Source organism: Notolabrus celidotus, chromosome 1 (genome assembly GCF_009762535.1).
Source record: "Notolabrus celidotus isolate fNotCel1 chromosome 1, fNotCel1.pri, whole genome shotgun sequence".
NCBI classification, from domain to species: Eukaryota; Metazoa; Chordata; class Actinopteri; order Labriformes; family Labridae; genus Notolabrus; species Notolabrus celidotus.
In genome coordinates, this window is record NC_048272.1 from 32,282,313 (window position 1) to 32,296,930 (window position 14,618).

The 14,618-nt window shown below is 40.8% G+C and overlaps 1 protein-coding gene across 3 annotated transcripts in view; it reads right to left on the reverse strand.

The window, feature by feature from the left end:
* The window catches only part of LOC117832576 (dedicator of cytokinesis protein 3-like), a 267,287-nt gene that overhangs the window by 228,402 nt on the left and 24,267 nt on the right, over positions 1–14,618 (reverse strand). The gene's annotated exons all lie outside the window — the stretch shown is intronic.

A 14,618-nucleotide genomic window follows, 5' to 3' on the forward strand; every position in this document is an offset into this window, starting at 1 on the left:
ATAATTCCCCTCCATGCCTCTCCGTCTGAAGTCAAACCCTTCATCCACACACACTCTTCTTATTATTACAGGTCTAATCGTCTGCTGTCTTCATGAGCTGTGTCATCTTAGGAAAGCGTCCGCTCAGCAAACTTATGTCACCTTTCATTTGTCCTTTCACCGACAAGTCTCCACAGCTGTGTTTGCTTCGAGGGGAGTGGACGGGTGTCAGGTTTTACCCCTCACACACACTGAGCTGAGCGTTCAGATGAGTCAGCTAAAGGTTTGTTTCAGAGTCCCGTCACTCATCCAGGAGGAGGACTCTTCAAAGCAGAAGGCCAAGGCTTTCAAAGTGAGAGCATGGACATGAATCACTGACTCATGTTCATGTTTTATTGTCATCTAATAAGCACAGAGGCCTCCTTCAGCTTCCCACAGAGCTCTTACACTCTCTATGTGCTCGGACTAAACACTGAAATCAATAATTGGAGAGGAGCTTTTTACATTATACGTCCTCTTTGGCCAGGTGAACGTCTGACTGGCACCAGACTCACTCCCTGCACATCTACATGTTTTCTCCTGCTTCACGTTAAACTGTAAATTACTGTGTCGGACATTGTACTCCGCCTCTGGGACTTTCTTCATCCTCCTCATAAGCTTCCCTGCTGTAGCTTTTCTGTTGTGACTGCTCATCCACCTCAATGAGTTCTACCTCCTCCATGTCATCAGTGTTCATCACATCGTCCCTGGGAGGAAGAAGTCTTTCCAGCTGGTACATGCGATGTTCTGGAAGCCAATGTTTCTTTGGGAACTCCACCTGGAACTTGATGATCAGCTGTCGCTTTTCATAAGGATCCCTGTAAACCGGCGTGCCCTCATTCTGAACGCATTAGATGTCACTGTCCGGAAACTCTACATCTATCAGATCACAACACATTTTTTCTTTTACAAAAATCTTATTAAGTGAGGATATCGGCACGGAAATCCAACTATCAAACTGACAAACGTGGTTGACCCTTAAAGGTACAGTAAGGAGTTTTTTAATGTTGTGTTGATTATGGTAAGACTCCAAAGTGTTTTTCTGGGATGAAGACTGCATTTCCCATGAGTACCATCACCCACTATGGTAAAGATGTGTCTCATTTGTTTTTGAATCAGAGATCGTCTTTTTAAATCCTACTTTTCTTTGTTCAGACTTTTATCAGGATGCAGAGTGGTGAGGTCATGTCTACGTCAAAGTATGAACTCTAACATAGCAACTAGGGATGTTAACAATTGTAACCAATGTGGTCTTATATTTGGTTCAGCTATCAGGGAGGTGTTTTAAGTTTAAAGCATGTTTCGATGTGAATCAGCTGACTACAGGTGTTGCACACAGCAGAAACGCTCAGCTGGGGGCTGCGGCTGAGTGACAGGTCTCCACGAGCGCTTTTTTTATCTGCCACCGGACTGATTATGACCCGGTTGCGCTCCCGGCTGACACCTGACCGCGTTCACATGCTTATTTTTCTCAATAATAACGAGTAGACAGAAAACTGGACACTGTGAGTCTGAAATATCTGTATATGGGGAGCTTAGACTGCTAGGCCACTAGAGCCCCGCATTTGGCATAGTTGTTGAAATGGAAAACATCTGTGTTTTTTAAAATGATTAACCAATAACAGATCGTTATTATTTCCAAAGATCGATCATGGAGAATATTTAAAATTTGCATCCCCAGTAGCAACGACCAAACTTTTATAAACTCTGATTTATTACCGTTAGCTAGCTTACAAAAGGTGAACAGACGTACCGGTTTAAAGTTACCCGTCACAGCCCCGGTGTCGTGATGTCAGCTCTGGTGTCCCCATGAATGTCTGAATAACGTAAATATGCACACAGTTGAACTCCTTAGTCCTCAAAGAGCAGTGAAGCATTCGCAGTAAGCTCTTTTAGCTAGGAAAGCCCTGGTTGTTGAGTTCCTTCGTACTTCAACAGAAAACATACGTCTATTTGATAATCCATGAAGACAAAACATTATATAGAAAAGAAAATGATCTAAAGAAATGCTCGATGTGCGTTAAATAAATCATGCATTTCTGGTGAGGGGGGTAATTTGTGGAGGTGTTTTGATGAGAGCTCTCCTCTTCCTCTTGATGGATATGAATGAATACTGCTCCTCTCTAACGTCCTGCTCATCTGCTCACAGAGATCACATGAAGACCAAACAGGCTGCCAATTCAGAGATATAGTTAAAGGAGGGTATCGTAAAAACAGAAGGGCTCCCATAAACTTGTGGAGTTTTATATTTGTATCTAACCTGTCATTTAATGCTGTACTTCTTTATATGACCTATATGAAAGTCAAATGCTGCTTCGATATGAACGTTTGTTACTCTAATTCAGCTGTTTAATCTGTGGGGTTGACTTTAAATCCTGTAACTGTAACTGAATAATGGATGCAAACACTCTCCCAGGATTTATGTGTTTCTGTGAAGTTTCCAGAAGACTCTAAGAAAAACTTAATTGAAAGTTCAAACTTCTATCTTTCAGGGTCATGATCTGCAGTGCAAATATACAAACGCTGGTCCTTCAGTCCCTCCTCTCATGTCCTTTGGTAAATTTAAGCTACAAAATAAACCAAAAAAAGAGCAAGAAACTGTAATCCCCGGATGATGTTTATCTCTTAAGAAGTTACAGAAGACTGAGTCATCTCTGCTGAAGCCATCTGCTCTTAACTTCTGTTAACACCACACACATACATACATACACACACACACACACACACACACACAAACACAAACAAACAAACAAACGCTTCATCTTAGAGCGATGTAAAGATATGAGACCAAACCTAAGTCAACAAACACTTTGAATGATTAACTCTGCATCACTTTTATATCTCAGGCTGCGTTGAGTCTTCGTCTACAGTGAAGACAAAGAACAAGACAGGGCCTGACACTGATGCAGCCTACTTTTCTACAAACGTCCGACCCATTCTACAAACAATACTCCAGATCCAACAAGAGACATTTCAGTTGTTTCTCATCAGCAGGTTGTTTGAAGGATTTGCAATTTTTTTCTCTATCAAAACCAAGCAGCAACTTCTGGTCTTAAAATATGAAGCCCATGTGGAAGTGAGACAACTACTTTTGGTTGAGTTCAGTTTTTCCAATATGGCTCGCGCTGACGATTGGCTTCAGAACAGCGCTTCAGGAACAGATGGGTGACATCACGGATACTACATCCAATACAGTCCATGACCAAAACATCATCAATATCAGCAGAGCGGGTCAGAGTGTGTCTGCCAAACCTGCCTAAGCACATTTGCTGCTGGAGAACTTTAAGAGCTGCAAACACAAGCAGAAAGGACTCCTGTAGTTTGCAAGCAGTTACCACCAGTGTTGAAGAATGAAGCCGATGCAGAGGTGAAAAAAAACTGCAGTTCATCAAGTGTCCACTTGAGGCAGGCTGCAAAAGCAGAGGTATCTCATTAAGTCTCCATGTTTAAGCGTCCATTTTTAAAGCTAAATTAAATGTGTTTAAGGCACGGACCACATTCATTTTATCAGCGTCTGTGCCCACTGGAGGAAAAATAACAGAATATGGAGAAACTATTAGCCCTCCTCCTGTTTCTGAATTTGTATAACAGGCTTGCTTTGACATTAGCACAGACTTGCATTGCTAAGCGTCTTTCTTTATCTCTTGTATCTCATCTCTCTGTCTCTCTCACACACACACTCACACTCACACACCCAGTTGTGTGGACTTCCAGTGGAGCTGGGACAACCGCAGCATGCAGCGTCCAGCCTGCAGCAGAGGCCGAGGTGGTCCTCTGCTACTGAATGAGCACAAATAGACGGTGTACACTTCACTGTCACGCATGCCTAGAAAGCCTCACACTGCTTCATGTGTGTGTCTGTAAAATCCAGAGCAGTGTGTGAGTCACACACAGAGAGGACATCATGAAAAAGCAGTGGCTGTGTGTGACTGTGTGTGATGTTGCATCACACACAGCAGCACTGAGGCTGCTCCATTCATCCACATGAGCTGTCCTGAACACAGAGCAGGCCACGGTGTCATGTGACTGCAGCTCCACACACAGAACACATGAACGTGACTTCTCCCCTCACAGTGTCCTGTTTGTGTTTGTATTGTTGTTTACCATGCTGAGGCATGCACGGGACACGCAGGAGCATTTGTCAACAAAGCGTCCTGATGAGAATCTGCTTTCATGTTCCTAATGAGACAATCAACACGGGGGCCATTAGCATGAAACAGAGGCAGAATAACGAGGGCCTCTCTCTGGTGGGCTCTTTACATGTTAGATAACTGAGCGTCCTCTTTAAGCTGAGTGCAGCTTCTGTCTGTCACTCCAGCTCAGTTCACACGCACAAAGCAAACATGTATTTACACTGTTAGGATCTAAACAGATTAATGTGGGACTGTGTGTCCCTCTGATGCCACAAATAAACAACAAATGATTGAGAGGAATAATGGTTTAGCACTTTTACAACGGCACAGATTTGCATGTTTTTCCCCAACAGCTTGGCAGCTTTTCTTCTCCTAAGTGACTTTTTCAATATCACTTTGTATCAACAATTATGTGCTGAATTAAAACCTCACAACCAGGAGTGATTCAGTGCCGATCTGTGCATGATCACAGCACTTCACTGTCCAGCACTGCTGCACACTTTGACAGGATACTTCATGTGGCAAACTCTTGATGTAGTGTTTTAATATCACCGCCTCACCGAGTGACTGTGTGTGATGTGAGAGATGTCACTGTTAGCTCCACATGAAAATAACCAAACTCCCTGAGAGTCATTTACTTCATACAGCTGGTTTAGAAAAATGTGGACATTTTATGAGCCCTTTCTGTGCAGAGGGCTCGGCACGTCTAGAGTAAGAAATTTAATAGAAAACTGTATGTTGAAGGAGCGGCTCCCTGTAGGGCATACACATCACTTACTCTCTACTCTCATGCCAGGTACGGTCATTTTCACTCTCTCTCTTTTCATCACTGAACACACACACACACACACACACACACACACACACACACACACACACACACACACACACACACACACACACACACACACACACACACACACACACACACACACACATCTATGTTTGTCACTTTTACATACACCTCATTTCCTGGAGAATTACTTTTACTGTAAACAACCATTATGGCCAAATTCCACCAGATCCACCTCTGGTCTGTCTCCAATCCATCACGGCACTGGATCTGATAGGTTTCTATTCTAGTCAATGTGTTAACTCCCACTGGATCCGCTCTGTTGCGTTCCGGCTGCGTCTCTGATCCGGCAATCTCAACAGAGCAGATGGAGCGTGACAGGAAGTCCTGGAGTCAACAGGTCAGAGGTTTTCAGAGGCTGAAAAAGACATCTTGGATGAGGATAATTGTTGATTCAGTAATTTCAGCGGGAAAACCACGGTCACAGGACTCCAGCTGTCCGGCAGAAGTGGGTGTTGACAGGCGAGAGAGCACGGAGCCGATTATTATTTGAATAATTGTCCAATAGATGCCAATGATTATCGAATAGTATTTTGGCTTGAAATGCCCATCCCTACTACAAATAAAACATCTGTTCAGGACTCTAAATATGACTTCAAAATTGGCCAGGAAATCATGAAATTTGTCTCCTCTGCCATAAATCGACTTCTCAATGAAAAAGTGTCCCCTCAAAGTAGGGAGAGCATAGTGCAGCTCTGAAGATGCTTACAGCTCGTCTCCACAACCAGACACAAAACAAGAGCAAACTGCAGAGAGCCGCAGGTCTTAATGGGTGTGTTTGTACTTGAACATCATTAGGACACAGCAGATAGCAGGACCAAATGGTGCTGAACTCTTGGTGCTGTTAGCTGCGGCAATTCAATCCTGAGTGAATTCACCATAATGTGTTTTCCCAGCATTCCTTTAATCCCAGTTTCATAAGCTGTCCAAGATCAACTCGTACACCACAGACAATGACCTCCTGACATGAATCCACGCCTCTGAATGGAAGTATGAAAGCCTGCTTAGATTTATTATTTACCTCATCATAGATTTTGAGTCATTATTTGGTGCCTGCTGCAAATAAAGTGTAGCTGAGTGTCAGTAATCCTTCCAAAACAACTTCCTTCAAAAAGTGAAGGCAGTGATTTCCAGAAAAGAAGCTCAGACCGGCTGAATTAAAGACGAACTGAGAGTAAATAAGTTGTGAAGAAGAAGAAAATCTATGAGTGGTTGTAGATAAAAAAATAACACTGGCACTTATAGTTTTATAGAGTGATACTGTTGTAATGCCTGAGGTCAAACACTGTTATTTGCTTAAGCCCACCCAGTCAGTTTGAGGATGAGATAAAGAGCAGCACCTCTGGAGGGGATTCAGCTCCTTCTTATCCGTCTGGGAGCTTAAATCCTGGACGTCTGATTGGAAGCAGGATGAAGTCGAGAATCTTTCAGCGTCCAGTACTTTATGCAGCAGTGGGAGGAACTCGTTCCAAGCATTAAAAAACTTTTACAGCCAAATAGATCCGAACCTCTTGACCTACCCGCCCATGTCAGAGCTGTTAGTGTAGTTTGAAGCGGCGAGGGTGGAACGGACGAGCACAGAAGAGCTGCATTTCATGTGAACTTCAACTAAACTGTTTTTATAACATTCACCAGAGAACTTGAGGAAAAAGATCTCCAGTCCTGCAGACTGATTTTGATCCTTTTCTGACTCTGACAATGTTACTGAAGTTCAAAGCCAAATCAGTAAAGTAAGTAACTCTTAAGAAGCTAGCAGCTCACTCCTTTTCATAATCCTATTAAACTCAATATTTGACATTTTTTTGTATAAAAAGAAGACAGGAGGACCTTGCTGAAGGGTTTTATAATTTGAAGGGTGGATTGACCTCACAGCATGAAAGAAATGATGCTGGTGCTCATCTCTAAAGGAGCTGCAGGAGGAGATAAGAGGAAGAAATACAACTGAGAAGACAAATCACCTACAGAAGCTCTTATAGACGAACACACAAGAAGAACATGTAAACACTCAGCAAAGCACACACATGCAAATAACACACACACAAACACACTCTACAGCTATTACCGACAGATAGAGCAAGCCTAATCAGGTCAATGGAAACGTCCATCAGTCCATCAACTGGAATTAGATGGGAAGAGTGAAAGTGGGGAGGGAGGGAGGGGGGGATGATGGGGGAGGTGGGTGAGAAGCTTGATGGGGTCAGAAGAGAAGGGAGGGGGGGGTTAAGATGGTGTGAGTGAGGGAGGAGGAATGCCTGACGTGAAGAATGAAGTACACGGTGATAAAACATTCAAACGGGAGGTCTATAATTTATGATAATTGATGTTAATTCTGACCCGATCTCACCGGCTGCTCTCCTCCTGCTCATTCACGCTCTCCTTCACACGCACCGCGCTGCAATCACTCCAACTGTTGCCACATTGGAGAAAAATACATCTGCCAATTCTGCTGGATATTAAGAGTACCAGAGCAACACTTTTACTGGGGAGCGACTCTGATTCTTCATCCTGCATCCTCCTTTGATTAGGAAATGAAGGATTGTACTTTGATTTAACATCAGACCGGTCACATTTGGCTCCTCATGCCAGATTCACCCATGTGGAAATGCCCCCATGTACGGTTTAACCATGTGTGATCCTAGTGTCAATTAGCCTCCAGGTTATAATGTCACTTTAGACCAGTGAGTATCAGCAGTTCTCCATCTGTGAGCTTTCAAAGAACGCCTCTCAGGCTTTGGGATGACTGAGCTGTGGAGGCTGTAACACAATCAAGACAACAGCCAGGTTGTCTGCAGGTTTAGTTACCTCTGAGTGAACTTACGCATGCTAATGTTAGCTGCAGCTTCTCCAAGCATCCTGTTCACTGAGGAACATCAGACGGTCACTTGCGTTTAAGATAAAATCACCTTTTTCTGAGTTTCTCCTAATCCTAACCTGAGAAAACAGAAAAAAGACTTTTAAATGTGCTTAAGAACATTAAGAAATTAAGAACATGTGTGCATGTTAATAATTACATTCTTGAAGTGTAATCGACAAAGTTTGAGGTTTCTTCCCACTACCATTATTATCGAGATGAATAGACATCATTAAAGAATAATAAGATTGATCTAGAGAAAAAAGGCATATCAGCATTTTTCATGTTAAAAAACAGCCCTATACTTTAGTAAGATCATTTTGGGTTGAAGCTGATAGGTTAAGTGTCTGGTTGAGATTAGATCAAGTTCCTTCAATGCTAGGCTCCAACTAATTCAGTTTAAGGTCATTCATCGATTGAACTACTCAAAAACCAAGTTAAACAGAATCTTTCCCTCCATCTTTGCCACGTGTGACATGTGTAAATCTGGATATGGGACCCTGGGCCATCATCTTTGGTTATGCCCTGAATTTAAAACCTTTTGGGATAATATTTTTCAGCTGTATAGCAACATATATAACAATCATTTGTCCCCTGACCGCCTCTCTGTAATATTAGGTTGCTCTAGCTATGTCTTGACTCTCCCCTCTGCGACACAGCAGGCCCTGAGGTTTGGTTGCAGCAAAAAGAGTTATTTTAAGAGAGTGGAAATCAGCCTCTTCTTCCTGCTATAAAAAGTGGCTAAATGATTTCCTGTTTGTATCTTGAAGAAGTCTGATACACAATGTCAAACACCTACGTTTTTTAAGATCTGGGGACCCTTCGTGGAGTTTATCAAGAAGGAGAGGAGTCAGGCTTGGAACTAATTAGGACAGTATACTGTACATGTAGCAGTAAGTTGCATCCCTGAATGGTATTGTGTTGTGATAGTCCCTGATCCTTGTTCTTTTTGTCCTCTCTATGGACCCCTCTTAAAGCTAGGGTTGGTAGTCACGGAAAACTATATGAATTTGAATGTAGCATTTCCTCAGGACTCCGTATTGATTGTCATCGGGACATAAAGATAATTTTAACTAGTATTAAAAAAAGCATATCTAAATCTGACAACCAACCCCAGCTTTAACATTACAATGTCCTTCTGTGGACTCTACTTCAGGGCCATTGGTTTATATTATTTTATCTGTATTTCTTGCTCTTATAATTGGCAGTGTTTTTTTGTTTTGTTTTGTTTTCTTTCTTTTTTGTGCGTGTATGTCTTTTATATGTATGTTGTTATAAATATATAAAAATGTACATAAATGAAAAATGTACATAAATCTTTTTTTTCTAAACAGGCAAAGCATTATGAAGCAAAGGACGCACTACAAAATTCCCATGAGCTCTAAAAAATGCTGCATGTTCACAGAAAACAGCAGCTTTCAAAGAATTAGAAAGAATATCACATTTTAGTCTCTCATTTTATTCACATCTCAGCTCAACCTTTGACAAACCCTCCCTGTTGGTCTCTCCCTCAAACATTCAGCCGTCGAGCACATCCTGTTTCTGAGAACCCCCGTCCACTCAGCAGATCAACCATCACAGATAAATCTTTCATGGTCCTGGAAACCCACTCAGCCCACAGATAGTGAAACCTGCCTGCTCCACTGCAGCACGCTGACCTCTGGACTGTTTCTGGTCCCCTCACACTCAACCACCCCGTGAGGAGGCCCATTACCAACCCATTATAGTAATTCAATGAGATGCTGTCTGCATGGTAGCCTGCAGGGCACACAAACACACACACCAGCAGACACTTCTTTACGCGTGTGTGTGGTCAGACATGTACAGAATAATGTTTGTAATTTATCTGTGTGTTATATCCACAAACACAGACAACTGTTGAATGTCATTTTAAATGAACACCATCAAAACTAAGGTTGCAAAGGGGTGGAACATTTCCAGTAAATTTCTGGAAAGTTACTGGTAAATTTCCATGGGAAGTTAAGCTGCGGAATATTGGAAATATTCCAAATTGGAAACTTTCCATGGGAATTATAGGAATTAATGGGAATCAATGGGAATTTATTCTTAATTCCTGGTTTATTCGCGTATTCCCATAAATTCCCATGGAAAGTTCCAACTTTGAAAATTTCCGGAATTTTGCAACCCTAGCCAAAATTCACACAGACAGAAAAAACACGAGACAACTGAGCTGCAACAAGTTTCATTGGATGGACATTTTGACCTTGGACTCTGATAAGAGTGAGTTATGTTTGTTTTTGCCTCGGTTTTTGCTAAATAAATCTTCAAGCTGTCTTCATAAAGGTCCTCTTCCTTTGTTTGATTATACACATGACAAAAGGTGCTGCTAGGTTTCATAGTAAGATCCTGGGCCCACCTCAACATCACCTTATTTTACAGTTTCTATGTAAGCCTGAAGTTAGTTCAACATTTCTAACATCATAATCTTTCAGCTTCATAACACCTTTTTAAGAACCAATGCATGCTGTCACTGAGACTATAGCCATGTTTCAGACAATCTATGGAGTAAACACTTAAAAGAATGAAAAACCAACAACAAGACACCTTCCAAATCCTCCAACCTGTTGGTTCAATCAAACAGGAGAATAGTAAGAAGGGGAACAGCTGATGAAATTAAGCAGCAATACTTTGGAGTGCTTTCCTTCCAAAATAACTTCTTCTCCCATCTGCTGGCATTAAAACTCCAACGCATCATCCAATCTGTCACCAGAATCAGGCTGTTTGATTTCATTTAAACACAGTTACAAGTCCAAGATTAAATGTCTCATATTCATGCAGCACTGACTATGAGTGCCTTGTATTAATAAGCTGTTTGGAGATATCATTAGCATATGTGTTTTGAGTAAATGTGCATGTGTTAATTGTTTACCCCAGCCTGTAAAAATATGTAAAACCACTTTTGGCACACAGAAGGAAAACAAATTGAAAATGTGAGGTTACAGTGACGTGTGTTTCTGCCCGAGCCAAATCAAAGCCAATATTTATCTTCAGTTCAGAGCCGTGAAAACACTGAAATATGCTGCTGTTTCTTTTGATTTCATCAGCTATGTCTCCCAGGTCCAAGTTTGTCTCTATAACTGGCCAACACACACACATACATACACACACACACACACACACACACACACACACACACACACACACACACACACACACACACACACACACACACACACACACACACACACACACACACACACACATACTGGCACCTACTAACATGAGCTTGAACACAAATGTTCCTTCACTTATGCCGCCATGTCCCTTGCATGTACACACAAAAACTAACACAGCAAAACATGGGCTAAGCCTTACAAAGTTCCTGGTCGTTCAACACAACAGACGTGTTCGTGCATCAGTGTGCTGATTAAACTGTAATGGGTTAAACTGGGGATGTATAAAATGCCAAGAGCTCAGTTGGTGAATTACTGCTTACAGCGAGTCCTCAAACTCTTCAAAAACATTTCTCTGAAAGTAAAAAAAATATAAACCAATGGGATGTTGGTTAAAAATGGAACTACAGAAATACAGAAACCAATGGGGGACATCACTGAGACTACATCCATGTTGTATGCAATCCATCATTCTTATATACCAATGACAGTGTTTAACTGTTATCCAAATACAACCCAGATAATTGTGAACGACCCACTCAGTCGTTTTTGTCCCTAAACTCAACACAACAGACGGTTTCACGTTGAGTATGTGTCATAAAGAATAAAACAGACCTTGACACAGCTCGGGATGTGCATGTTTGAACGACTAGTCATCACCCTCGCTAGTTGGCACAAGAGTTACAAATCAGTTCAACAAGTTATGTGTATGTTATTACTGTTGGCCTAAAATGTGGTCTTATGTTGTGTATAAGTTTTAGCACAACCATCTGACACTAGCCAGGGCTGTATAGCCCAAGTACTGTTCTAAAGCTCTACACCCTGTGTGTAAACAAACACAGATGACCGATGTCACCTCTTAGCCCTGTGTGGTAAATCAGTATGTTGATCTAGTGAATGGAGATAAAGTTGTATGTAGGCTGTCTGGTTAAACTGACATATAACCACTCAACTGAACTCATTTTTATTTATATAGTACCTTTCATACACTACCAGTCAGAAGTTTGGACACACCTTCTCATTCAATGTTTTTTATTCATTTTAATTATTTTCTAGAGACCACTTCATGAAGCAGACTGAGAGAATACCAAGAGTGTGCAAAGCTGTCATGAAGGAAAAAGGGGGCTACTTTACAGAATCTAAAATATAAAACATATTCTGCTTTGTTTAACACTTTTTTGTTAATTAAATAATTCCATATATGTTATTTCATAGTTTTGATGTATTCAGTATTAATCTACAGTGTTTCAAATAATTAAAATAAATACAAACCCTTGGATGAGAAGGTGTTTCCAAACTTTTGACTGGTAGTGTATATTCAAGCATGCAGCCCAAAGTGCTTCACAAAAGAACAGAGACATAAGACAACAGAAATATGTAAATTGCTTAAAAGAAGATAGAGGAAAGTGATATGAAATACTTAGAAATAAAAATAAAATAAAATAAATACCAGAGAAATAAAATAAAATAACTAAAAAAGAAGAAGATTGAATAAGATAGAATAAAAATTAAATACATAAAAATTATACCAAAACAATGATCATAATGGTAATAATGCAGTCCAGGGCTAAAAGGACATTACTCCAAGTTAAAAGCCAGATAAAAAAGTTAAGTCTTTAGTTTACTTTTAAAAACTTCACCAGAGCAATGAGGTATGCACAGGTATGTGGGCGTTAACCTGCAAGGAGGACTGAAGGCTGCTGGTGCTAGCTCTGCTAACTTTAGCCACGCTCAGCAAACCAATTTACATGAATTACCCGCAGACTCTGTGATCCCGTGTTGAGCCGTGTTAAAGATATTGTGCTCAATGTTGACTGTTCTCTGCATGTGTTCTCACCTTTAGACTGGTCGCTTACTCCAAATTAAAATCTCTGTTTATGGAAAAGTCAATAATAAATGTTTAACACACTGATACAGTGTTTCTCTCCCAGAAACTGACTGACAAAAAATGCATGTCCACATCAGTCCTACTGTCTCTGACTCTCTTAAAAAAAGCTGGCACGATAAAGAAGAATCCCTGAGGACAAGAACTGGATGGTAGACTAACAAATGAAAGCTTCAGCCAAATCAGTTCCACCAAATCATATCATTTCTCCTCTGTGACAGAAAACTTGATAAAAGTTGATCCGTGGTGAAATAAATGAGTGAACTTTTCATGCTGCATGAGTGATTGAAAGGAAAACGTATTTATTCTGAGAATTGATGATGATTGAAAGTGACATGAAACTGAAGCTCAATATGATAACCACTGAATAATACGTGCAGATGAGAAAGCTGAGATGATGGATGGAGCGGAGGAACGATGTCACTTCTATAAATAGCATTTCTATGTAAAATATTCATTAGACTAAGTGAGAGATAGATGGATGGATAGATGGATGGATGGATGGATGGATGGATGGATGGATGGATGGAGGGGGTCTAGATGAGGGATGTGAGCGAGAGGTTATAGAAGAGTAAGAAAAAAACAGGAGGTATGCATTTAGAGAGATTAGGAAAAAGAGAGTAGAATGAAAAAGAGTCTGAGGAATGAGGAAACAGATAATTGGACCATGGCGTCTGCCCCCTCGGCCCGCTGTGTCATCCACCATTTGTCTCCTCTCCCATGCAGAGACAGGGAAGCTCAGGGCAAAGCACAGTCAGAAAAAAAGACAAAAACACACAGAGAATTTCCCCATTCTTCACAGAAATAATGACAACATGGAATAAATGAGGGGGCGGTAAACTTTCTGCACCCTGGTGCCTGAATAAGAAATTGTTTTTCTCACCTTGGGGTCCAGGCTCATTAAAACAAGGCTCTGGTTTTAAGTGTGGAGACTCTGTAAAGCATGAGTCACTGTGCAGAGATCCAGAGAATACACGGTGGGCAGTGGAGCAAACAATGAGGCCATGGTGGGTCATGGATCATCAGTCTTACAGGAGTACTTCATGAGTTCAATAGAAGAGTACTCAGGTAACACCTGTCCTGGAGAGGGGGGGAGTGTATTTTCCTTTCCTTGTAAGATGAGAGATTTCTGGTTGTGTACTCTTCACAAGAGGATTCAACAATGAAGGTTACATCAATATAAAGGAAATGAAGCATCATCAGGTATTTCATAACCAGACAGCTGTACGACTAAGAACAAGTGTTTGGGTTTAAAATAAACATCATATAGACTATACTGAAACATCATTTCTTTACTCCTCAGTGTAGCTGTTATACTTTGAAAAAGTGTTTTCTCTCTTATCTATACGAACCCTATAATTTGTTTACAGAAGCATCTCAACAAACAAGAATGTTATGAAAAGGTTCCATATTTTCCATCAGCTGCTTAAGGAGGTGGTTTGTGGTAAAGGAGCCTCGACTAAGTAATGAGTGTTAAATGAACACACTTTTCATAGGTTGGTCATTTCTGTATTTTAAATCCTGGGTCTGATTCATCTGAGGAAATATTATAATAACTTTGAGATACTGAATACCTGATATTCACGAGCCATGATCATCTTAGTTTACCTAACAAGTTTACCTATTTAAAATAAATTACTAACTTTTTTTTTCTTTTTTTTCTTGTTGTTGTTGTTGTTTGTTTTCTCTTTCATCTTCACTCTGAAGTCAGATTGCACATTTTTTGCTCTTACCCCCTTTATCT